The 24,624-nt window shown below is 47.3% G+C and overlaps 2 protein-coding genes and 1 long non-coding RNA gene across 6 annotated transcripts in view; 1 reads left to right on the top strand and 2 right to left on the bottom strand.

Annotated features, from left to right (window-relative positions):
• LOC309662044 overlaps nt 1–24,618 on the bottom strand; it is a 32,725-nt gene extending 8,107 nt beyond the window's left edge. Inside the window, exon 1 of the long non-coding RNA XR_014264464.1 lies at nt 1,163–24,618. This is a non-coding gene — a long non-coding RNA (uncharacterized lncRNA). The remainder of the gene's footprint in view (nt 1–1,162) is intronic.
• The window catches only part of HHAT (hedgehog acyltransferase), a 516,536-nt gene that overhangs the window by 71,744 nt on the left and 420,168 nt on the right, over nt 1–24,624 (bottom strand). The gene's annotated exons all lie outside the window — the stretch shown is intronic.
• KCNH1 (potassium voltage-gated channel subfamily H member 1) overlaps nt 1–24,624 on the top strand; it is a 417,868-nt gene that overhangs the window by 336,630 nt on the left and 56,614 nt on the right. The window lies entirely within an intron of this gene.

Here is a 24,624-nt window from a genome sequence, read left to right as displayed (position 1 = left end):
TGGACCTCTGTAACCAACTGGATGCATGGAGAAGAGAAGCTGGTCCCAGTAACTGAAACAGGGAGAGGGCTTCCCCAGGCCTGGGACAAATCCTATGGCAGATGGCAGCGGGTGGGAGAATGACATGGAAAAAAAAGAGAACACCTGCAGAGTTAGGAATTGGCATAGATCACTTAAAATCCTTGGCGACCGATGTTAATTGGACTTGTGATGATCATTTCACAATATATACAAATATTGAATCATTATGCTGTACACCTGAAACTAATAGAATGGTACTTGTCAATTGTATCTCAATTAAAACAATACTGAAAATCCTGACAAAGTACACTACTCAGGGCTCTAGCTAGCAGCAGGCCATGCAGTAAACTGGTGACATTTCCTTCCCTGAAGTCCCATTCTCAAGCACTTGGAGGAATTTCGCCATAGGAATTTGAACTCGATTTCATAAAAGAGATGATGAAATGATTATGTAAGGCTCGGGGTGGGGGTGGGGTGTGAAGGGTGCTGCTTTCTCTGACATCCTCTCTGTCTGGTTTTCACTTGGCTCTGCGGAGGACTCAGGAAACTTGCTCTGAGTGGAAGCCGCTTTCTTTTACTCTAGGACAGTGAGGGTGTGGGGAAAGAACTGGGCTAAGGGAAAGAAAGGGGAGAGAGAAATAAAGGCAAAGGATACCTGTGACTGGAGAGTTGCAGGGGATGAGCGGATTTGGCAGCCATTATTTATTGAAGAGGGGAACCTGGTCCTTGCTGTGCACCGCTGAAATTTCGCACAGGGAGGCAGATGCCTTTGCTAACCCCGAACTGTGAGCTGGGCTGGAAGAAAAACCCAGGGCAGAGCCGGCGTTCCAAATTCAATTTTCTCAACCCTTCTGACTCAAGGCCAGATGAATCCAGCGGCAGAGCGGCTTTGTTTCACTGTTTGTGTCACTGCATGTCGAGGCAGCTGAGAGGCTGCCAGGCTTTTCATCCTGGGCTTTGCGTTTCAGCACCTCCTAATTCCACTCTGACGTTCCTCTCAGGTTAGAACCTGAACAGGGATGCTTTGGGCGCAAGGCTTGTTGGCTGGTGCTCCTAATTACGGTCCCAGTGACAAAACTCCTTGGAGTCTATAATCAGTCACTTCAAGCAGTGTTTCTCCACGTCCCCCAGCCCAACTCACCTGACAGCGCAGCTGCGTCCCGTGCCACGTGCAGGGGCAGCACCCGCGGTGCTCTGTGCTTCTTCTTCTCCCCCTCCGCACTGCTGGTGACCGCTCATGTGCTCAGGGCGCACAGAGGCGGCCAGAGCATAGCAGCTGCCCCTCTGTCACCGTGTGGGCTTTGGCTGCTGTCTCCTTCTGCAGAGCCAGGCACCGTTTGCACGTGGGCATGCGAGCCCTTCTCACATCCACGGCTAGAGGTTTGCAGGCTTCCCCATGGACCGGGCTGTCTGCCAGCAGTGTTGCTGTTGCCGTGTGTGTGTGTGTGTGTGTGTGTGTGTACTCACGTGCACACACGCAGCATTTCCTCCTGTCAAATACTAGTCCTAAAGGAAGCAGCCAGGGAGAAGAGAGCTGGATAATCCACCAACCATTCCCTGGATCCAATCACCCCAAGCATCTTGTTCCTTCACCAGCTGGTGTTGTCGGGTCCGCTTTGCTTGGCTAGGGAAGTATTTTTTTCTTCCTTTGCATTAGAGGTAAAGATTCACCTGACATCTGTAAGCTCAGAAACCCTGTCATGTGCCGTGTGGTGATCCGTTGTTATTCATCTACATGTGTACTTTCTGGAGGGTAAATGTCCCCATTTGGGGCTACTTGCTTGAGCCCCAAATCCTTCGTAAGTACAATAGGCTGATTATAGGGCTGGGGAAGGGCCTGGGGAGAATAGGAACCGTGCACGTAATGCACTCTGGGTGCAGGACCTTCTAGGCCAGGGGCCTTTCATGGCGTTTACAAATAATTCATGCCTACAACCCCCCAGTGGGTTTACTATGGGTTATTTATGATCCTGAGGCTTTGGTTCAGGAAACAAAAGATGCTCCTCCATAGAAACAGTGGGAAGCGTGCGTCCGAGGCCCTGGCCTGAGCCTGACAACAAATGTCCAGGGCACGTGTTGCCGCTTCCTGTCACTGAGGCCAAGGACAGCCCCGCGGAGGAGCCAGGCCTCAGGCTTTCTTAGGCTGTCAGTGGCATTTGGACTCCAAGTTTCAATTGTAGTTGACTTTGTTTCCACGTTATCTGCATGTCTCTACTATTATTTACGACTATGTCCTGTATGGCCTAGCCGTCTCAGATTTCCTTCATCAGTTGGAGCTTCCCAGGGTAAAGAAAGCCATCAGACCAGAAGCTTCTCTAGGTTGGTACACTGGTATCTCTCCACCGTCTCCCAACACGCACTCACACAGGGGATCCCCAAGGGCATTAGTTTCCTGCAGCAGCTGCTGTAACAGATGACCACACACTGCGTGGCTTTAAACAACAGGAATTTATTCTCTCACAACTTCTGGAGCCCAGAGGTCAGAAATGGTGTCAGCAGGGTGTCAGCCTTCCCTCTGAAGGCTCTGGGGGAGAATCCTTCCTTGCTTCTTCCAGCTTCTGGTGGCTCCTGGCGTCCCTTGGCTTGTGGAGGCATAACGTCCATCTCTGCCTCTGTATGGCCTTTGCCCTTTGCCTCTGTGAATCAAACCTCCCTCTCCTTTCACTTGTAAATACACCAGTCATTGGATTCAGGGCCCACCCTAAATCCAGGATGATCACATCTCGAGATCCTTAAGTTAATTACATCTGCTGAGACCCTCTTTCCAAATAAAGTCACATTCACTGGTACTGGGATCTAGGACTTGGATATCTTTGGTGGGGAAGGGTGTAGTTTAACTCAGTACGCCTCCCTTTCCTCTTCCTCATCTGCCTTCTCTTCTTCCTCTTTCTACTCTTTTGCCTCCTCATCCTTCCCTTCTTCCTTCCTTCTCCTCTCCGCCCCTTTCCTCCTCTCCCTTCTTCTCTTCCTTGAGTGCATTTCCAGCACAGGAATTTTTTTTTCTCATAAGGAATCGTCTTGTGTAAGTTGTGTTTCTTCTCCTGGATGGTTCTTGGAATAAAGTCCCAGTATTTGGTTAAACCTTCAAGTCCCAGAGTAAAATATCATTTTCCCTTGCGTTCTCTTGAGTAGTGTCTCCTTTGAACCCTGTGGGACTCTCGGTTTGACATAGAGATTCACAAAGCACAGGATGCATCAGAGTCACAGAAAAGAGCTTTGTGTTAGACATTAGAGAGAACTTCCTGCCGGTAAAGGTTATGAGATGCAGTAAGTAATACCTAAGCGGGCTATGGACTCCCCTTCCCTGCAAATGGTTAAGAACAACCCTTTGTTGATTGTCTAGCTCTGATCTCTGTCGTTTTCTTGTTCTGAAAATCTTTGATGGATTTCTCCAGTCTCAAAATAAAGTCCAGGCCCAGGGATCTCATATAAGCTCATATGCCAGCTGCCATGCACATTGCATCTTCATGCTGTTGTCCGATGCCCAGCCCCACAAGTTACAGAACATGCTGTGTACTTAACTTCTGCATGTGTCCTCTCCCTCAGGATGTCCTTCACCCTTCCTCACCACCTCCCTTCAAACCAATCCAGTCTTCAAACCCCAGCTCGGATTCTTCTTCCCACTTCTTCCCTCAGTCTGCATCCGGCTAGCATCTCTCTCTCCTCTGCTATTTTGTTTGTCCTTTAGAGGAGCTATCACTCACGGTTTCATGTAGGATTAAGCACATATTTAATTTTTCCTCTGGATTTGGGGGCCTTGTATTTTCATCCCTTGCATTTCTTCCTCCAGGGCCTGGCACTCTTTAGACAATAGTTTAGGCTACTAGAGTCACAACTAAATTGCCACTGACCCTGCCTTTGTGGTTCAAGTTTAAAGTTCGCAGGTGTGGCCCCATGTTCTCAGCCAGCTTTCTCGTCCACCTGTCTCCAGCAGGCACCCTCAGGCCAGGCCGGCTGCTCCCCCCAGGGTGACAAGTCATCTCAATTTGCCTGGGGCTATGCTGGTTTCAGCATTTAAAGCTCCACATCCTCAGAAACTCCTCAGTCCCAGGCAAACTGATCACCCTACTCCACGCTCACCTTCTCCTGACTCTTGCTGAAGATCTCTGTGAATCGAATTGTAAGTCAGCCTCCATCTCTCTCTAGACATTTGTCATATAGCCGCTAAAACCGCTTTCCTTACCGGCAGGTGGGGGTCTTTCTGGCCCTGGCCCTGCACAGCCTCCCCAAGGCGTCCCCCAGTGTGGTCTCATACATGTGACCGTGAACTTCCCCCCAGCCCAGCGGCCTCCTCATAGGCCTGCCGTCTTTTCTGTTCCACCTCAACCCAGACTCACCTGATCCAAGTAGCTGCCCCTCCCAGGCGACCGCTCCCTTCTCCTCCCCCTCCCAGTTCCTTGCCTTTATCACATCAAAGAGGTCCTGGGAGGACTGGATCCCAGTCAGAACCCTCCCCTCTCTGGAGCCACAACTCAAAGATGCCTCCTCCATGAAGGTCTCCCCAGGAAACTCCTTCCTGCCAGCTTATCACCCACCCCCACCCCCCATCATTCGTCCTCTGGGGGCTCCTAAGTGATTGAATGGAGCAGGACCTCTTGGGGAAAGTACCTGGTGGCCTGGCCTAGCTGTCGGGACCTGGGTTCTACCACAAGTTTACCATTTGGGCAACCTCTGAACCTCAGTTTTGTTCATTGTAAAATGAGAAAGTTGAGTGAACTCTAATGTTTTTATCAGCCTTACCAAACTTGGATCCTAAGGCTACCTGCCCACCCTGTCTGCTCTGGAGAGCCTAGATACTAATGTCCTAAGCAAGGCAGCATTGGCAGGAGGCCTCTGAGATCACATCCCCTATCACCTGTCTCTACTTGACTTGTAATTCCTATCTTTATCCTTTGATTCCCCATAATCCCATCCTGGCCTGGCTGTGAATAGGACAAAAAAAGCTGCCACCTACAGCTTAAGAGATTTTAAAGTACAATTCGAAGACCATGATTCCTTTCCCATGACGTGGCTTCCAAAACTGAAGATTTAGGAGGAGAGGTTCAATTCCTGAGCCCTGTCCCTGGCTCAGTTTCCACCGGACCCAAAGCTATGTCTCATTTTTCCCTCTGTGCCCCAGATGAACTTGTCAGGACCTACTTGTTGCTGCCCTTGGATGTCTTCCATGTAGCTGAATCTGTTGAAGCAATGGGCAGGGTGACCTTCTGCTTCCAAATCTATCACGTGTGCATGTCTCTGCGTGCGGTGCACACACCGTGTTAACGTCTGCACCCACTTTACTTCCACATATTTTATCTCGTCTGATCCTTGCAATAACTTGGTGAGGTTGATGCTCTTATTTCTCCATGCAAAACCTGAGGCTCAAACAAGTGAAATGTGGGAGTACGTGGCAAAACAGAGCTTGAACTCAGATCCTCCAACTCCAAATCCCACGTCCTCTCCACTGGGCCACCCGCCCGTGTGTGCCTGCACGGGGATGGTGGGCAGTCTTGGATTCCCCCCACCTCCAACAAGGGCCCTGAGAACTCTGCACTGACAGAGGTGGCCGAGGGGAGCTGCTTCCTCCCCGGGTTAGTGCTGTAAACTGGCGCCTCTCGATCTTTAATGCGCGCACAAGTCGGCTTCAGTCTTGCTAAGATGCAGATTCTAATTCAGCAGGTCTGGGGAGGGGTCAGACTGCATTTCTGACGAGTGCCGGCTGACGCTGGCGCTGCTCCTTGTGGACACTCCGAGGAGCACACTTGAGTGGCAGGGCTGTGGGCAGCTCTGGTTGGCACATGCAGAGCGGAGAGGGTGAGGCACCTATAGCTTCCCAGGCCTGGACCCTGGAGTCCACTGTTCTTCCCCAAGTGGCCGAGGACGTTGAGAGGCCCCAGAACGCTGATCCCCGGGGTGGAGAGACAGTGCTTCTGTGTGGAAACAGTTGTCATCGGTTGCCATCACCCAGGGCTCAGATGGTGAAAACAGGCGGTCTCCCTGCGGCCACAGTCAGGGTGGGAGGTGAGGGCCTGCCGGAGAGATGGCGGTGAAGGCCCCTTCTCCCCCTGACGCTGAGGTTCTGAGCATAGTACTGAGCTGTTTCTCGTTGGGGCTCTCTGAGTACTGCCCATGCTGTCCTTTCTCTGCTGTTCAATCCCCCTCTACTAGGTATCCTCTCTCACGCTAGCAAAAACCTGCCCATCCAGTATCATCCCTTCTTATTTAAAAGCCCAGTTGAAAACACTCCCAAAAGCCTTCCCTGGTGCCCTACAGCCCGTCTGTCTGTCTGCGTACAGGCGGCATGCCTGCCTGGGCTCTGAGGTTGCTGTGGGTAACTTTCTTGCCCAGCCAGGTGCACTGGAGGCCTGTCCTATTTGGGTTCTTCTTGAGGGGCTAAGTGAACCTGGTGGGAGCCCTGACCACATCTGAGTGGGACGGGAGACTGGAATTCAGTCTCGGGCAGAGCAAGGAGGCCAAAGCAGAGCAAATGTAGGGGGAGGAGAGGCTGTGAACAGGAAATGTTAGAAGGCTGAAGCCAGGGACAGTAGGAACAGGCAGAACAGTGTAAGGGTTTCAGGCCTGAGACTTCAAAGAAAGCTGAGGAGGGGCAGGCCTGGCTCAAGGGGTCTTGTGCAGGGAGGCCTCTGGGTGCCGGGAACCATGGGGGGTCAGACAGCCCAGTCAGGGAAGGGGACAGGTCTCCACAAAGCCAGATCCAGCCTTCCAGTTAGAAAAGCACCTCAGAGTGGATGCCCGCTTGGAGTGGGCCAGGAGGGTCTTTGGTACAAGGGTTTGGGTCTCCTCTGGAAGGGCCTGTGTTTGTTGATCTCGGCCTGGGAAGCTCCCCTCCTAGGGGAGCAACGTATTTTGGCAGAGTTATGATTATGGTTATATAATTTACACAATATCATAACATTTTTGTTGTTGTTGGTTGTTTTTATTACCATTCCCCAGTACTGAGTTTCTTCCTAATGTGCTGCCCTGTGCTAGGCACCGTGCCATCTCTAAAACAAATCTAAGGATTTCAAGGGCGGGGATTATGTTTGGGGGATTATATGTACTTCTATACATAATAGTTGCTCAATAACTCCTCCGTTAACCGAGGATTTCTTTCTCCTTCTGATCTTTTAAAAGTGGCTGTCTGCGAGACACATTGAATGTGGTGTGTGTATGTGTGTTTTTGTTTTGTTTTTGATGGTCAAGGTTGGGCATTAAGGAGTGGAAATCATGCGATAAGAGAACCCAAATTCCCACCCTTCCCCTCCATCCCCACAGAGTCCAGCTGGACTCAGGAGCATGGCTTGTTGGGTCCTATTAGCCTCCTGTATCTTACACACGATGCATTGTCCCAGGACCTGGTGCCCTTGCAGCTGTGGCCCCTTGACAGAGTGAAACCAGCTCTGCCCGGGAGCAAAGCCAAGGCATGCTCTAGCATGAATTCCGCCTCGCATCACATTATCCCAGATAGATGGCGTTTAAGTCTGGTGACCGTAGTTTCTCAACTGGCCTACATTGCAAAGGTCTTTTCAGCTGCTTTCAGGAGCAAATGGATATCTGGAAATAAAGTTCGGATATACCAATATCAGAATTTCCATATTTTAAAAAAATGGAGAATATTTAAATCCTGGTTTCCCCAGAAAATGGAGGGGATACAACACACCCATAAAGCATCTCCTCCCAGAGACCTCCCCTGACCCTCGTGCTCCCAATGCAAGTTAGTCCTCCTGTTGGCTTTTACTCACAGCACCCTTCTTCTCCTTTGTAGCCTTAAACAATTTATAATTTTAAATATACAATCTTTGTTTGATATTTGCTTCTCAGAGTTTTTTCCCCTGCTGTATCCCCAGTAATTAATGGTACCTGTGTGTTGCAGGCTGGGTCCCTCTGATCTTTACCTCTCAGGCATTAGGCAGTGGTTCCCAAGGTGTGGTCCCTGGTTGGAAAGGCAAATTCTTGGCCCTACCCTAGATTTATTGACTTAGGATCTCTGGAGCTAGATCCAGAAACCTGTATTTTGTCCATTCCTGTAGTGATCCTAATGGCTCTAAATCTTGAGAACCATTGCGTTAGGGTTTGGGACCAATTCTACAGTGTCACACGGCATGGGTTAAGGAACAGCCTTACATGGGCTGAAGGTCAGTAAGAGAAGAGAGACATCTCAGAGAGAGGTGCCGGGGCCCATTCCGGGTCTACATTCCAGCGGAGGGACCCCACCGCTCGCGCATCTTCCCTCTCAGACAGTAAGGGAAAGAGCAGGCCGGCATGAAGGGCCTAGAAGGGCCTTGGCACAGGCAGGCTGGGGCTGGGCAGCCAGCGGATTACAGGAGTAGTCTGGGGAAGCTAGCTCCCTGGCACCCGGAGAGCTCTGGGGCCCAGGAGAAGCTGTAGACCCCCCTCCAACAGAATGGAGATCCCCCACCCCTGGGAAGTGCCGCTTGGGCGCCACCCTGCCCACAGGGAGAAGGGGAAGCTCCCAGTCCCAGCTGGCTCACTGCCCAAACAATGCAGGGTGAGATCCCAGGGTCATCCTGGGGCAGCTCTGCTCACAGCCCTGGCCCATAGCAGGCATTACGAGCTTTTAGGGGTGAATAAGTAGGGTCACTTCCAACTCTGAGACTGATTCTGCTTTTCTGAGGTTTGGGTTGGTCACTAGCAGACTCACAACTGCTCTCGATTATTTAAGCTCAATTGTTTAATGATCTCTCTTGATGGGCAGGCCAGAGGCTACGTTAGCCCCGGTCCTCATACCTAAAAACAGGTGCTTGTGCTGGACTTCCCGATTCCTCACTCCCGTGCCGGCAGCCTGGCTTCCTGGGAGGCCTTGAGGGTTCTCGGTTCCACTACTCTGGTTGTAACCAGCACCCCCAGGCTGTCAGGCCTACTCAGGCCAGTGAACAGTCCCAGTCTCTCTCCCCCAGGACCGCCCAGGTAGAGACGGTGCCTGGGAGTATTTCTTTCTACCCCAGTGGGAGAGCTATCTAAAGATCTGACCCCAAAGCCTTTCCATGAGGCAGCCTGGCCCTCCTTGGAAAGCTGATCTTGCCTGTATTCCCACCATTTCTCCCAAGAGCCTCTCCCAGGGCACTCTGATTGACTTTTATTGCTTAATTAGCAGCCTCCGAACAACTGGTGGGAAATCAATTACACAGCGCCTTCCCTGCCACCTACGGGAAATGTCAGGGGCCGTCTGGTGGGCAGGCCCCCAACCCCAGGCTCTCATCTCTTTCCTCTACCCTCCATGCCTCTTGCTTTGGCCAGAAGTTCACATTTCTCCCCCATCTTTTGTGAAGTAACCTCTTTATCACATGAAACATTTACAAATGGCTCCCTTCGTTGACTCTTAATTTCTTTTCAGTGCTTTAATCTCTATCTTCTTTCTTATTTCCTTCCTGCTGCAATACATTTTCTGGACCTATAAATAATGCCATTGACAATGCTTTGAAGTATTTTTGTAGTATCCTCCACCCCTGAAAACACAGACAATCAGATACACACAGACACAGACACACACAGACACAGACACACCATGAACTGAGCTGCACTGATCTGTTTCTATAACTTGAATCTCTCAGGTACATTATTCCTCCTCTTCCTCTGCATTAGGCTCCCGCAACTCATTAAACCTGCTCCAGGTATGATTACCCTCCAGGCAGCTTCTCTGGGACCTCATCCACAGGTGAGAGCTGGGAGGGTGGGACATTAGGGACCTAGCCAGGGCCTTTATTTACTGTCCTTTATTGGGAAAGTGCCTGCGGCAGCAGAAGCAGACTAAGACCTGAACCACAATGCTCCCTCGGTAATTCAGCCCAATCCCACAAGCATTGCTGTGTGCCCAGGAAAAATACGAGTGATGCAGGGGTCTGGGTGTTGAGCCCACCGGAAATGTAGGGTATGGGACTCTCAAATCAGGAATCCCACTTTACCTCTGTTGGACTCCAGCTGGTTCAGGTGGGGACTTAGAGAGAAAAGCCATGGGTACTAGCATAAGGCCTTCTGGTTGAGTGAAGGGAATCCTTTTATGACAACTCTCTTTGGCCAAAGGTCTCCTTGAACCAATGGTCCCCTTTTGCTAAGATTTACTCCAGCCAAATTCTCAGAAATAAAATAAGATTTGTTCCAGCTAAATTCCCAGAAATAGAATAATTCCTTCAGGATTCATGGTGACTAGATTTGATCCATTGTCATTTTCTTCGTTGTTTTTGTTCTCTCAGCCTTTCTGTGCCCTAACTTGGTGCTTCTGACAAGGCCTGCGTCTGTGCAGCGTCATGCCCTCTTGCCCTGGGCTCCAGCAGGTGACTTCCTGACTCAGCCCTGGCAGCTCACCCAGTTGTCTTCCTTCCAGGAGTTATGAGAGCGCTATCAGTAATCAATTTACCTCAGGCAAATTAAGCCAAATCTTGCCTGCCAGGACTACTCCTTTTAATCCAGCTATGCTTTTTTGCCCACCTCCAACAGGTTTTTTTTAATGCAGTTCTTTAGAACACTTCCACATTGATGTCAAGTGAATTAATGCAGACCATCACTGCAGGGGTCCCCAAGTGCCCGGGCTGGCTGTCCTTTCAGATTGGCGGGATGTTGACTCTTGCCACTTGGTACCTAAGGCTGGTCTCCGGCACACAGAATATTGGCTGTACACTCAATTAGTTGCCTGAAAACTGAGCTTGAAACCACACACCTCAGGTTGGGACTCAAACCCCGCCGAAACCCAGATTGGGACTTGAGCCCATGGTCTTCTAATGAGAATCATTCACCTGGTGTCAGGACTTACTAAGGCTCAGGTTCTTTATGTCTCAGCACAGAAGGAATTCAGCGGGAGGCAAAGTGATAGGCAAGAAGTAGATTTATTAGAGAGAGACACATTCCATAGAAAGAATGCAGTCCGTCTCAAAAGGCGAGAGCAGCCCCAGGGCATGGGGTCGTCTTGGAAAGTGAGAGCAGCCCCGAAATATGGGGTGGTTACTTTTTATGGGCTGGGTAATTTCATAGGCTAATGAGTAGAAGGATTATTCCAACTATTTGGGGTAAGGGGTGGGGATTTCCAGGAACTGGGCCCCGCCCACTTTGGGGCCTTTTATGGTTGACCTCGGAACTGTCATGGTGCCTGAGGGTGTGTCATTTAGCATGCTAACGTATTACAGTGAGCATATAATAAGGCTCAAGTTTTACTGGAAGTCGAGTCTTCTGCCATCTTGGACCTAGTTGGTTCTAACCAGTTTGTGTCATATCCCCAATGGCTGTCATTCTTTTAAAGGTTGTGCCCTGCCCCCTTCCCTACTGTTTCAGGTTCACCTCTTGGGTGTCGAGCCAAAAGACACAACCAAGCCAAAGATAGGAGAAGGAAGGATTTATTATTATTTGCAGCAACTAAGGAGAGCACTGAGGATCATTCCCAAAGCAGTGTCTTCCCAAACAGCAAAATTGGGGAAGTTTTAGGCTACGGGTACATGCATATTCATGAAGGGGCTTAAGCAGAGGAGAACTCAGCATAGAGTTGGGGCCAAGGTCCACAGAGTCCAAGCTTTAGTTGATTGAAGTCAGGCGGGTCAACATCATCATTCCATCTTCCACCTGGGTGGGAGCCTTACTTCCTGTAGAACTCAAAGATATATTATTATATACATCCCTTGAGGAGGGATTAGGACTCTGCTTTATCACTGCACTATTGTTTGACTGCCTTTCCTCTGTTCCTGCATTCCTTTGTTCTATTTACTTATTTATTTATTTATTTTATTTATTTATATTTGGCTGCATTGGGTCTTTGTTGCTGCGTGCGGGCTTTCTCTAGTTGCGGCGAGCGGGGGCTACTCTTCGTTGTGGTGGCAGGCTTCTCATTGCGGTGGCTTCTCTTGTTGCGGAGCATGGACTCTAGGCACACAGGCTTCAGTAGTTGTGGCACGTGGGCTCAGTAGTTGTGGCTTGCGGGCTCTAGAGCGCAGGCTCAATAGTAGAGCACACGGGTTTAGTTGCTCCGTGGCATGGGGGATCTTCCCGGACCAGGGCTCGAACCCACGTCCCCTGCATTGGCAGGTGGATTCTTAACCACTGCTCCTTTGTTCTTTTAGGATCATTAATTACTGAGACCTGTTCAAGGGCAAGCATTGTGGCCAAGCTTAGATCACAAAATGGCTTAGGCCAAAATGGGTTCTCTTATGTCAAGAAAACGATTCCTGGTTCTCTTTCTCTGGGGACCCCCAACCTATCTGCTTACAAGTTTGGGATGCACACTCTGTAGGCTAGGGCTCTCTGTGAGGGCCTTGCATTCGGCACTTGTACCTCCATCCTCCGCATGCCTGCTTCCCAGCAGCAGGGCTTGGGTAGAACAATTGCTCAGGTGCAGCTTAGTGTCAAGGCCCAGGGCTTGAAGCCCCAGGAAGGAAGATGGCCTGAGTCTTCACTTCTGCCTGGTCGCATCTTTTACAGCTGCTGTGTTTTCCCTGTCCTTCCTCCTTCCTCCTCCCACGCCTGTACAAGAAGTCCTGAGGAACAAGACTGCTAAGGAGGAATCTGGCCTGGTCCCTCTGCACTCTTTTTGCCTTTGGGGATTTTCTTGCACCATTTATCGGAGCATTTTTATTTACCAGTGTGTTTTGGTTTAGTAATATGAATTCATCCATCCCATTGTTGGTAGGCTCTATGTTTACAGAAGCCAAAGTGAAGAGGAAGTTTGGCAAGATTCTATTATTTTCTACGTCTTCATGATCGTGAGTCATGTGGTGATGATTCAGAAAGCCCTCCTGCTCACGCTGAACAGCACACCCCCCAGCCATTTGAAGGGCCCTAGTGACAGGTGATCAAAGCCCACAGTGGGCCAATTTAAATGAGCACATGTCCCTTTAGGTGGAAGTTATTTAGTCTCTTTAGAGACTTGATTGTATGGGGAGAAAGCAGACACCTTGATCACTCTGATTAGGAGTGATTGAAGGCATTGCTTCAATTCTGGTTTTGAGACAGCTTACCTTTCCCAGTCTTGGCCTCTAGAACTGGCTCTGCCTGATGATCTAGGATTCCTCCCTCTTGTCCATTGTTGAGAAATGCTCTTCATCCCTCTCTCCCTTCCTCCTCACCCCCTGTCATTACCATATGAAAGAGACTTGCTAAGTGTGTTTTGGCTCTCACTAGCCTGAGTTTGGTTCCTCAAAAGGCTCTTGAATAAAGAAAAATATTTTTTAATCATAAAATTTAATCAGAGACTTTTTCTCAAAGTAGGGAGAAAGGGAGATGGCTAATTCTAATTCGCCTAATTAAATCCCAACAGGTAAATAACAAAGGGCAAAGGAAATAAGACATTGGCAGCCTGTAAGTAAAATTCTAAAAGGCTTCCAGAAGAGAACAGTTCTGGCAGAGTGTAGGACTGAGGATCTAGGAGTAAAGGAAGGAAAAATGCACCCAGAAACAATAGAGCTGAGTAATCAGGAGAGGAACAACAGCACTAAAAGTGAGAGGTCTCATAGCATGGCTAATATTTCATCAGGTCTAAATATAGTCACCATTGTTAGAAGGTAAAAGTCCATTTTTAGAAAAAGATAGGAGGGAATGAAAAGAGCTTTATCAGAGAGTTGATTTTGAGACTATTTGAAGAATATATCTGAATATAATTTGAAGAAAACAGGGTTGGGCATTCTCTTCAGAGATGGTATTTCCTGGTGTGATGGGGGAACGCTTCAAATGTATTGACGGAAATCAGTGTGTCGGACTTGATTGTCTGGTTCGTCTTTATCTGTCTATGCCCTCCTGCCTTGTGTACCCTTCCCTCTATCACACCAAGCTCCTCCCTTCCTTCAAAGCCCTGGGTAGGCCTCTCTTTTCCAGAAAGCTTTACTATCTTTATTTAGCTCTTATCCCTCCAGCAGCCTGATATTTACTCTACGGAGTTGCTGCAGATTTTTTGTTTGTTTGTGTTCATGTGTTTGTTTTTCCTCCTGGTATTCTGGGGTGATCTTGAGGACAGGCACTAAGATGGAACAGCTGGGCTCTTCCACCTGCAGAGTGTAGGACCTGGCCTCCTGGAGCTGGTTGCAGGGGTCCATCCTCTTTGGGCTCATGGAGGACACTGTCCAGGGTGCTGATCAACTGTTTGTCATTCAATTAAGATGACTTCTGAACTTCCAGAAATCTTAGACCGAAAATTCATTTTGGCTAAGGCCCTATGGCTGATTTCAGTTAGAGTTGAGAATTACTATCAGTGGGCACTCATGCTAGACTGTTAAAGAGCTTTTACCAGCATGTCTTTCTCTCTGACCCCTGCCGCTCTCCTTCCAATGAAAACAAGCCTGGTGATGTCAGAGAAATTGTGCAGGATCAGCCCAACAGACAAAGCTCATGGTGGTTTGGGTCCTGCCAGGTGGGCATCATCTCTGAGGATTTTCCATGGCCAGACATGGCCTTGCAAAGGCAAGAAAGCAAATCATACAGTCCAGTGGGGGCCTCAAGCTATTGCTTGCGGGGGCTGTCGTATTCCAGCAACTATGCTCTAGGCGGAAGGGATCAGTCCTAGACACTGTGCAGGAAGATGACTGACTCTACTGTTCTAGCACTTGCCAGGACTGAGAATGAGCATTTTTGAGCACACAGTTGGCCACTCTCCCTCTCAATTCTGTGTTCTTTCTTTAGCAACCAAGCTCTAAACTCTGGACTCTTTTCACACAATCTGCCACTTCAGTTCTTGGGCTTCCATTTTCTTTTCAGTTAAATGAGGAGTTAACCTACATTTTAGAGCTATAGATGAATATGGGAGCCTGTCAGTATTATTTTTAGTACAATAGTGACATTTTAGGGGAGAGGAGTTCTTAGAATGTCAATAGCAAGACAACTAAACTAGTCTGACTTGAACTCTCATGGAATGTGTAACACTTCTGCTGAGTGGCTGGGGAACCCAGAACAGGAGAGAACAAGAATCGGGAAATGAGATGGCCCGTCAATTAAAGTTGTTAAGTTTTCACACAACAGAAAATGACACTGGCTAATTTGAAAAAGAAAGAGAATTTATTGGAAAGAGGTAGAGTGGCTCACAGAATTGAAGGTATAGATGAAGAATCAGGCTGAGAAAAAATGGATCCAGGACAGGCCAGGTATCCAGGCCAAGACAGTTAGGGCACCACTGCTGGGATGGATACACTACAGTTGGTGTTTCCTTCCTCCCATTCCTCAGGATTCACAGACCCAGGAGAGAAAGCTCAAATGTCCCAACTTGGATCATATGACCAACTTAGCTAGATTTGCTCATCCTTCAAAAGCATGTAATGAGTGTCTTTGATATGTCAGGTTGTGTTATGTATCAGGGATATATCAGTGAACAAAACTGGTGCCTTCATGAATCACTTGATATAGGGTGGTCAGAGAAGCCTTCACACAGATTAGGAAACATTTGAGGAAAGACTCAAATTATATGAGGGAGCAGGCTGTGTAGATATCTGGGGAAGAGGGTCCACACAGAAGAAACAGCAAGTGCATAGGCCCTGGGGTGTCCAAGAGGAAGCAAAGAGACCAATATTGTTGGATGGAATAGGTGGGAGAAGAGTGTTTGGAGATGAAATCAGAGAGGTGGAGGTGGGAGACTCACCCCTGAAGGATGATATGTGGACATTGACTCTCACTCTATGGCAGATGGAACTGTTGGAGGATTTTGAGTAGGAGAGTCATATGCTTTGACTTAGATTTTGAAAACATCAATCTGGTAGCTATTTTGAGAACAGAGTAGGACAAGGGTGGAAGCAGGGAGATCAGTTAGGAAAACACTATAATAATTCAGACAAGAAATAATGGTGACTTGGTGCAGCATGGTAGCAGCAGAGGTGTGAGGAAAAGTGGTTGGATGCTACAACAGACTTTCCTGTGGGAGTATGAGAGAGAGCGGTAGACAATTGCAAGGCCTTTGGCCTGATTAAATGGAAGGATGGAGTTGTGACTAAGTTGATGAAAACTTTTAGAGGATGGAGTGTGAGGGATGGGGGTGTGGAATCAGGAATTCAGAATTAGAGATCAAAGGGACTGGCTATATAAATTTGAGAGCTATCTATCTACCTACCTACCTACCTACCTACCTATCTACCTATCTACCTATCTAATATAAAGCCACAGTACTGGCTGAGATATGAGTATGAGATGACCTGGAGAGAAAATACCTATAGAAAAGGGAAGAGGTCAGAGGTCTCCACCCTGAGTAGAGGAGTATAAATATTAACTGACCTAATACTACTTGAGTGAAGGACTAATGTCCGTAATTCTAAATGTCAAGAGGTAAGATAGCAGAGAAGCATGTAGTCTTTTGTTACTGAAGAAAAACAATCAAAACATTCATTAAGCATACCTTAATGCATAATGAGAAGCCCACCTTCTCATTATGCAACAGATGACTTTCTTTCTTTCCCTTGGTCTCTTCCCTTTGGCTGTCTCCCCTCATCGTTGCTCTCTCTGTGACTGAACCACTTAGCTGAGACCACTTTCCACCAACATCTTGAGCACAGATGCTTGTTGCTGTGCCTGCTGGCTGCCCAGTGACCACCCTTCCTCTTTCCCTCCTTCCCACCTTAAATTCTCTGGTAGAAACCCAGATGTTAGGGCATGGGGAGGCTGGAAAGAAAAGATCTGATCACCTCTTGGCTTTGTCCACTCCTTTCTTTCCTTGCTTTGGTCCTGTATCAGAAAGTGGCTGCAGCCTCCTTTAGGAAGTGCTGAATCATGTAATTCAGCATAAATGGTGATGCCTGGGGGGAGGGTAGGGCAGGCTCTTGGGTGAGCAAGCAGCCCAGCCTCATAATCTTGCCTAGTGATTGTCCATGCTGTGTGGAAAACCCAGGAAGGACGTGCGAGTACTTTGAGAATTATAGCCTAGACAATCTGAGAGGTGGTCATGACCATTTGAGAAACTACTTCCCTGACTCTGCCCTGCCTGTCTAACCTCCTCCTTCACTCATCCCCCTGCAACCTGGGTATTGAGGTGCTTGAGACTATGTGGGCCCCGTTTTTCTGTGCCTTTTAAGAATTGGTATGTCTTCTTTTTCAGGGTTTGTTTCCTGTCTTTACCATTAATCTGGGAATTCCCAAAGGCACAGACTGAATGCAACCTCTGTGCCCCGGTCCTGAACAATCTTAGAGCTGCTCCCTTTCCTCAGGAGAATCCCATTTTTTTAAAATCTAAAGGCTAAAAAAAAAAATAGGTAAAATAATGCAAAACAATCATAACTTAAAATGCAGCCTGCAGAAAGCAAAATGGATAAGATAATGAAAATGACTCAAATGAAACATATAAAGCTTTGAACAAAACACCGGTGCAGGAGTAAAGAAACAGTTTTGGCAAAACTGAAGTGACAGGAAATAGCTAGTTTCAGGAAAGGCGTGTGTGTGTGTGTGTGTGTGTCGCCTGGACCTGTGCACTCAGCTGGTGGGGAGAAGATGGTATTGTTAGACTCATAGGCAAGCAAAAACCCTGTATCCACTGCAGTCGAAATATAGAAACTTTTTGGCGGCCTTCTTATCCCACAGCACTGGGTTGAGGACTGACCAGTCCACTTGTGTAGATGGAATCCCTACTCTCTGGGTGTGACAGTTCATGTTTACAGGCTGTAGTGCTGGACAAGTATATCCTTCATCTTCTATGGCACCCACCACCCCATCCCAGCATTATACATGCTCCCACCCACATACCCACATACACACATTTATTCATCAAACATTTGTTGAGTGTCTTCTATGTGCAGAAGATACATAGAGAGCTGAAGTCTTACTCCGCAATGAGCAGGACATCTGAAAGATGAGATGGACAAATTACAAATAACGAAGATAAAGCATGATGGGTGCTGCCTCAGGGACACACACTAGGTCCGTGAAGGCTTGAGGGGCTGAGAAGTCTCACAGACAGGGTGCTGCCTCTTCTGGGTCTCATCAGGTGAGGGGGGTCACAGGTGGATTGGGAGGCTGTGTGGTAGGCATTCCAGGGAGAGCACTCAGAACATACAAGACCCTGAGGTGTGAAAGAACAGGGAAGTATGGGGACTGTAAGTCATCCCAGACTAAATGGTGGAGTCCAAGCATGAGTGACTGGGGGAAAGAAGCAGAAAATGAGGCCAGAGAGCTTGGTGGAGGCCCATTGTGGAGGGCCTTGTAGCCTGAGGGGCCTCCAAAGGGCTGTAAATAGGGAAAGGATGGTCTTTTCTTTTTTTAACTAGATACAAGGGGGAGAGAAATATTAATATTAATAGCTAACATTTCTTGAGTGCCTGGCATGGAGCATTTCATATGTATTACTTCCTTTAATCCTTCAAACAGCCTTATAAGGTCGGTACTATTAAGACTTTGTGTTTAAGTGGGCACCCTCTCCAGGTCCTAAGAGGTCCCAAGAGCAGGCGGGCCATTACAGAGTCAGGGCCTGCAGCTCTCTGGCTCAGGGCTTAGCATCTGCCCACATGTGGCTCAGATGGCAAAAAAGAAGGCTGAGCTACCCGGAGAGGTCCCTGCCTCTGCTCCAAAAAAACTGCTTCCTGGAGCATCCACTGTACCCAGGAATTTCAGAGTCGGGGGAGAATTATGTAAGAATAAAAGCAGATGCTTTATGGAGTAGGGTGCAGACTTTGTTTAATTATAAGACAAATGTAAGATAAAAGAAATGTTGCATTTTTGATGGGGCTTGAGCTGGGCCTCTCTTTTCCCTCTTGCTTTCTGCCCTTTCTGGAGCATGTTGGTGGGAAGGTTTAAGAAGCTCAGGAAACCATTGTTCTGACCCCCAAAGAAGAAACAACGTCTAGCGAGGTCTCTGTAGGTGGGGGCTGCCTGAGAGTAGTTGGGACCAGCTGAGGAGTGGGACACCTGCCACGACTCCCCCCGTTCATCAGCTTTGTAAGTTCATCATTCTTTGGAACTGAGTGCAGTATAAATAATGACAGTCATGTACATTTGAAGGTTTTTCTTTGTTCTTTTAAGTCTATGATTCCTTGTTGCAAGATTTCAGAACCTTGTCTAGTAGCACCATGGACAGCGCTACATGAGCCAGGACTGATTTGTTATTGACTCTAGGGGAGCTGAGTGTGATTTCTGAAATGTGAGAAATAGAAAGATTAGTTGAAGGTGCTCCAGGCACTGACTTTTTGGAGATAAAAGGTGTTTATGACCAGACCCTGCACAGGGCAGAACAATGAAGCAGCTGACTTGTCCTCCTACCCTCTCCTCCCATGATCTTCCCCTCTTTGTTGTGCATCTCAAATGAATTTGTATCCCCCAGCCCAGTCTCTCCTTTCACAGCCCTGCCCAAATCTGCTGTCTTCAGAAGCATCTGTGTCCTGTTCCCTGACTGTGAGTCATATGAGGGCTTCCTCTTAGGCAACAAAGTTCAAAATCCCAGGAGAGCCCTGGTACATGCTCATGGCCGGTATGGCTTCCTTATCACAGGAGGCAATGCCATTTTACTAACTATAGTGATATCTTGAATTTGCTCCAATTAAAACATAAATTTTAATGCAGAACCTTATCAATTATTTGTTAATAGTGTGATTTTTTTAGGCTTTGTGACAGGCTGGTATGGAAAGTAATTGAGGGTGAAGGGGGCCTCTTGGCAGCTGCCAGATACCCTACTTCATCTGCACATAACTGGACAAGCATTGTGCTGCTTTATAGCTGCCCATCAGTCTGGATTAACCTTCAGGTAAATTCCAACCCTGAGCCAAATTCCCATGAGCTTTGCTTCTTCTTTCTCAAGTCAGAACGTTTTCAAAACTTAAGCTCATTTGACTTGAGTTCTACTCAGAAAGTCCATACACAATTTGCACAGCTTTCTGGGGAGGGAAAGAAGTACATTCTCTCAAAAACTTAAGGCAAGAAAGAAAGGAAAAATTAGGCCCTGTCAAATGAGACTTTGTTTTCCATTAGGCTTGCTTCATTTAATTGATAATTTGATCTCCTAGTTCTTCTGTCACCAAAAGCAAGTAGGAAGGAGCTTGTCTGTTCAACTCTGACAGATTGAGGGGCCCTGGGCATCTGAAGGATTCAGCTCAGGGAGCTGCTGCACCCTGGGCTCTGAATGACTCATCACCTAATCCAGAAAGTGTTGGGGCCTCCTGTGTGCTGAAGACTGAAGGAGGTTCTGTCCTAGAAGACAGCTAGAGGGAAGAACTCTGCCCCTGAGCCATGAACACGCAATAGATGAGATGGCCAGGCTTGTGGCCAAGTATAAGGCAAGGCTGCCCTGTTGTAGGAGCTCTATAAGGGCAGAGGTCAGGGTAGACTCCAGTGGTTGTGCACAAATTGTGCCCCTTTCTTGTCTGACCCGCTGTCTCCCCAGGTACCTCTCCTGCCATGTTGATGGTCTGTCCGTGGACTTCTTGGTTTCTGAATGTGAGGCTACTGGGTTGATACTGGAGCTGGTGGTGAATCCCAGAGGAGCCCACACAGGGTTACCTCATTCTGCCTATTGGGAGCGGGGCTTAGAACACAGTTCCTGGAGGGGAATTTATCCTCAGCTAGCTAGCCCCTCTCAGGGCCCTGGCCTCATGGTAGGAGGAGCATCTGCCACTATATTCAGTGTTCTTATGGCCACAGCTGGCCTGAGCGCCCTCTGATCTGATGAGCTCCTAAATGATTCTGAGATGCCAACGGGCTGTCTCCCTCTTTGGTACTCCGGGCCTCGGGCTACAGGAGAGTACTCATTTGCTTCATTTGCTCCAAGCTGACACAAGTCAGCTCTGCACAGAAAATCAGAAGTGGCTGAGAATAAAAGGTGTGATCTCGCCTCCTTGGCGTGGGTGGTGAGGCACCTGCTGAAATGGGAGCAAGTATCAGGCAGGGCTGACTTTCGTATATTGGTTCTCTCACTTGCCCGGTGTTTGTTCAGGTAATGATTTGTGGGTTTAATAAATGTACCTAGAGCTCTGTTACTTTACCTGAGAACTCCATCAGAGCCTCCCTAAGACAGCTGTGTATTTGAACAGCAACATATGTGTTTTAGAAAAGGTAATTTAATGTGAATTTACGCCATTCATAGTTTTTCAAGGGGCTTGTGACATTTCTTGAAATCCTACCTCTTTCATAAAATTTCTCCAGTAACTGGAAATAAGACCTTGAGTTCCTCTCCTTCCCGTAACTCACTTTTTAAGACTCTGTAAATAAATTGTCTATGGAGAGAGAAGGCCTTGTGATAGAATAAAAAGAGAAGTGGGCCCACCATCGTGAGGGGCTGTACAGTGATGGTGAAGTATGCAGGCTCTGAAGCCACACCACCTCGGTCCCGATGCTGGCTCTGTCTCTCCTACCTGGTAATGTGATAATGTGGTAATATGTAAATTGTTTTGGGTAGTATTGACATGGGAAAGTCTCTTAATGTCTCTGGGGTAAGTGGCAGAAAAGAGTTGGACCCCAAGAGTAAGAGCATTTTATAAAATGTGAAGAGCTATGTACACATTATTACTGTAACTACAAATAACATTTCATAGGAAGTTAAGGGAGGTGATGGAAGAGCTAGAAATATTTCAGCATCATTTCTGATCTTTAAAACCTTGCAGTCTAGCTGGAAAGATAAAACACAAGAAAATAACAGGGCAGAGACAACTCTCAAATCTTCTCTCTGTATTCTCTAATCAGTTGGCCCCTTCTCTGTCATAGATTCAGCTGTCTTGTAAACAACAGAATCCTCATCTTTAATAAGGAAGAGGAGAATTAAAAAGACAGGACAAGTATGGTAAATGTCCAGGTACTTGCCTGGGTGGTGTCCAGAGGAGCGGGTTATAATGGTCATTGAATATATTGCAGATCACAGTTGAAAACAGAAAAGCCACTTGGTTTGATTACGATTGAGCATGAGTAGGCAACATGAGCATTCCAAATTGTTTTAAGTGTCATTGGAAAAGTATGAAACACAAGGGTGTGCTGGGCTCGTGCCTGGGTAAGAAGCTTGCTGCAGGGCCAGGCAGCCTTTGAGGCCAGGCCAGGAATCCAGACTGTTTGAATTCACTTTTGCTGGCTGCCATGTCAGACTTCCTGCCTTCTTAGAAAGTCATCCTGCCCCTACCCACCCCTGACTCTCCTTCAAAGTCATAAGACACCAAAAGAACTGCAGTGGGACAGGTTAGAAAAGCATGGGAAATATTGGCAAGTTTCATCACTGATTACTAGATACACTCAAAATTGGTGGGTGTCAGAGGTAGGGAATGAGACAGGGTTATCACTCTGCTTCTCAGCTCAAAGCCATTTGCTATCCTTAAAAAGATGACTTGCGGGGAAGCCACTAGGTACCCAAGGTCACCTGGTGAATGGCTTAGGCCATTTCACTCTTTTTTTACACTTTCCAGTCAAGAGCTCTTTCTGAGTTAGATGAGCCATGCCTTGACACCCAGGGGTTTAGCTCTGATCATGTCCCTTTGGAAACTGGTACCACCTGCCTTTTAGAAAGAAACTAATTTGGACATTAAGTCTAATTTTCCTGCCTAGCCTCAGGCAGTGATGGTTCTCAGCTGTAGCTTTGAGATGTCGTCACCATCATAATAGCAAACACTTATACAGCACTTACTATGGGCCAGGCACAATGCTTAGCACTTTGCAGATGTAACTATTTTAATCTTACCCTTGTGTCATAATTGCTCTGGAAAATAAGACGACTGACCCTTATTTTAGAGTAAGATTTTGGGCTTTACTGAGAGCTGCCTGCAGGAATGAATAGGGAGGGCCCAGCCAGAGGCTGGGGGACTCTCCAATCTCCATTCCTTCACTGGGTGGTTTATGAAAGAGGGTGGGGTGGGCAAAAAGACAATGGATATTCTTCAGCTATTCTTTAGCTAATGGATAAGTCTCAAGCAAGGTGATATGCCAACCTCCAGCATTACAACGCTCTGGTGTTGACTTAACTCTTCATTTGCAAACTTTGAGAGCTATTTATAGAGCACTGATAATATGCTTTTGAAAGGATATTTATCCAGGGGGAAGGGTCTTCTCAGTTTGCTCAGAATTTTCATTTTTTTCCACACCCTGAGGAATAAGTACTCCATCTATTACTGAGTAAGATAGATTGATTTCTTTTTCCCAATAAGTTATGAGGTGTTTTGCGAGTAATTTGTTACTAATGACAATCAACTACAAATGTTTTCAGATGATTTACTTTAAAAGAGTTATACTGCATTCAAGATTATACTTATAGTAATGCCATTTCACTCACTTGTATTTCAACTTGCTTTCTTGAGTGGAGAGAAAGGGGGAATTATAGCTCACAAGCTGGGAGGGCCACATGGCAATGTACAGTGTGTTTGAACAGCCCTTGCCACGTGTCAGGGTGACACTTGCCCAAAGTATTTAATGCTAGATTTGGAGTATTTCCACCTGAAGTTTCCCTTTGTTTTTGAAGCATGGGGGAAAGATAGGTGAATTTTTTCTTGATACTCTCTTAACCAAAGTTCAGGCCAGCAGCAGTAAGAATAAGGAAATACAAAATGAAAGGAAACCTAAAGAAGAAGCCATTTATTATGACTGATTTGTTCTCTTGATTTATAAATGTACCTTGTGCTGTAAATTCCATTCCCCTCTCTGTCTGCATGCTGGGGAATTTTAAAATACAGGATGGATTTTTAAATTTCCATTTCCAGCAAGACATTTTCTGGCTCTGTTTATGCCCCTGAGGTTAAGTAGCAAAGCCATCAAGAAAGGCTGCACCTTCTACCTAAGGGTCTTTCTAATCCAAGGCTGAAGTTTTCCATTGTAAATACATTTGAAGCTGGCTCCTCCTGCTGAGCTGATCAATATTGAATGCGGCAGCTAGATCCCTAGGGGTGTGTGTGTGTGTGTGTGTGTGTGTGTGTGTGTGTGTGTATACATGCATATAGCACATGCCTGTGTACATACTTCAAACCAATGATCCACACTATTTCTTTCCCTATTTCAAGTAAGTGCCTGACATGGAATGACCAGAGAGAAATTTATTTGTGATTTCTATGTCATCAAGGCAAAAAACTCACCCTAAGTTCGTGTTTGGTAATTGCTGTATTGAAATCTATTATTTCTCCAATAGTTTCCATCATTCATTGTTTCATTTATGCAATTACCTGTCCTTCTATGTGATCTCTCTGTATAGTCTATTCACCTATTCCACCCTCCACCATTCACTGAGAATTCATTATGTGCCAAGCACTGGAAAGGACAGACACAGTCTCTTTCTCATGGACTGAGGCTCTGACATTATCAAAAAAGAAGGCACAAACTCAGTCTGGAAATACAGAGCTCATCAGAACTAGGACAAAGGTGCCAAGAGTCTTCAGACCCTTAGGCCTCAGTTCATTATGGTTTAGAGAAGTTGTCTGCCAACTTTAGTTCCTGAAGAGCTTATTTTAAAATGTAAGCGCTGGGCTTCCCTGGTGGCGCAGTGGTTGAGAGCCTGCCTGCCAATGCAGGGGACACGGGTTCGAGCCCTGGTCTGGGAGGATCCCACATGCTGCGGAGCAACTGGGCCCGTGAGCCACAACTACTGAGGCTGCGCGTCTGGAGCCTGTGCTCCGCAACAAGAGAGGCCGCGATAGTGAGAGGCCCGCGCACCGCGATGAAGAGTGGCCCCCGCTTGCCGCAACTAGAGAAAGCCCTCGCACAGAAACGAAGACCCAACACAGCCAAAAAAATAATTAATTAATTAATTAATTAATTTTTAAAAAATGTAAGTGCTTG

Source organism: Balaenoptera physalus (genome assembly GCF_965194825.1).
Source record: "Balaenoptera physalus genome assembly, chromosome: 1".
NCBI lineage: Eukaryota > Metazoa > Chordata > Mammalia > Artiodactyla > Balaenopteridae > Balaenoptera > Balaenoptera physalus.
This window is presented reverse-complemented; position numbering and strand designations above follow the sequence as displayed.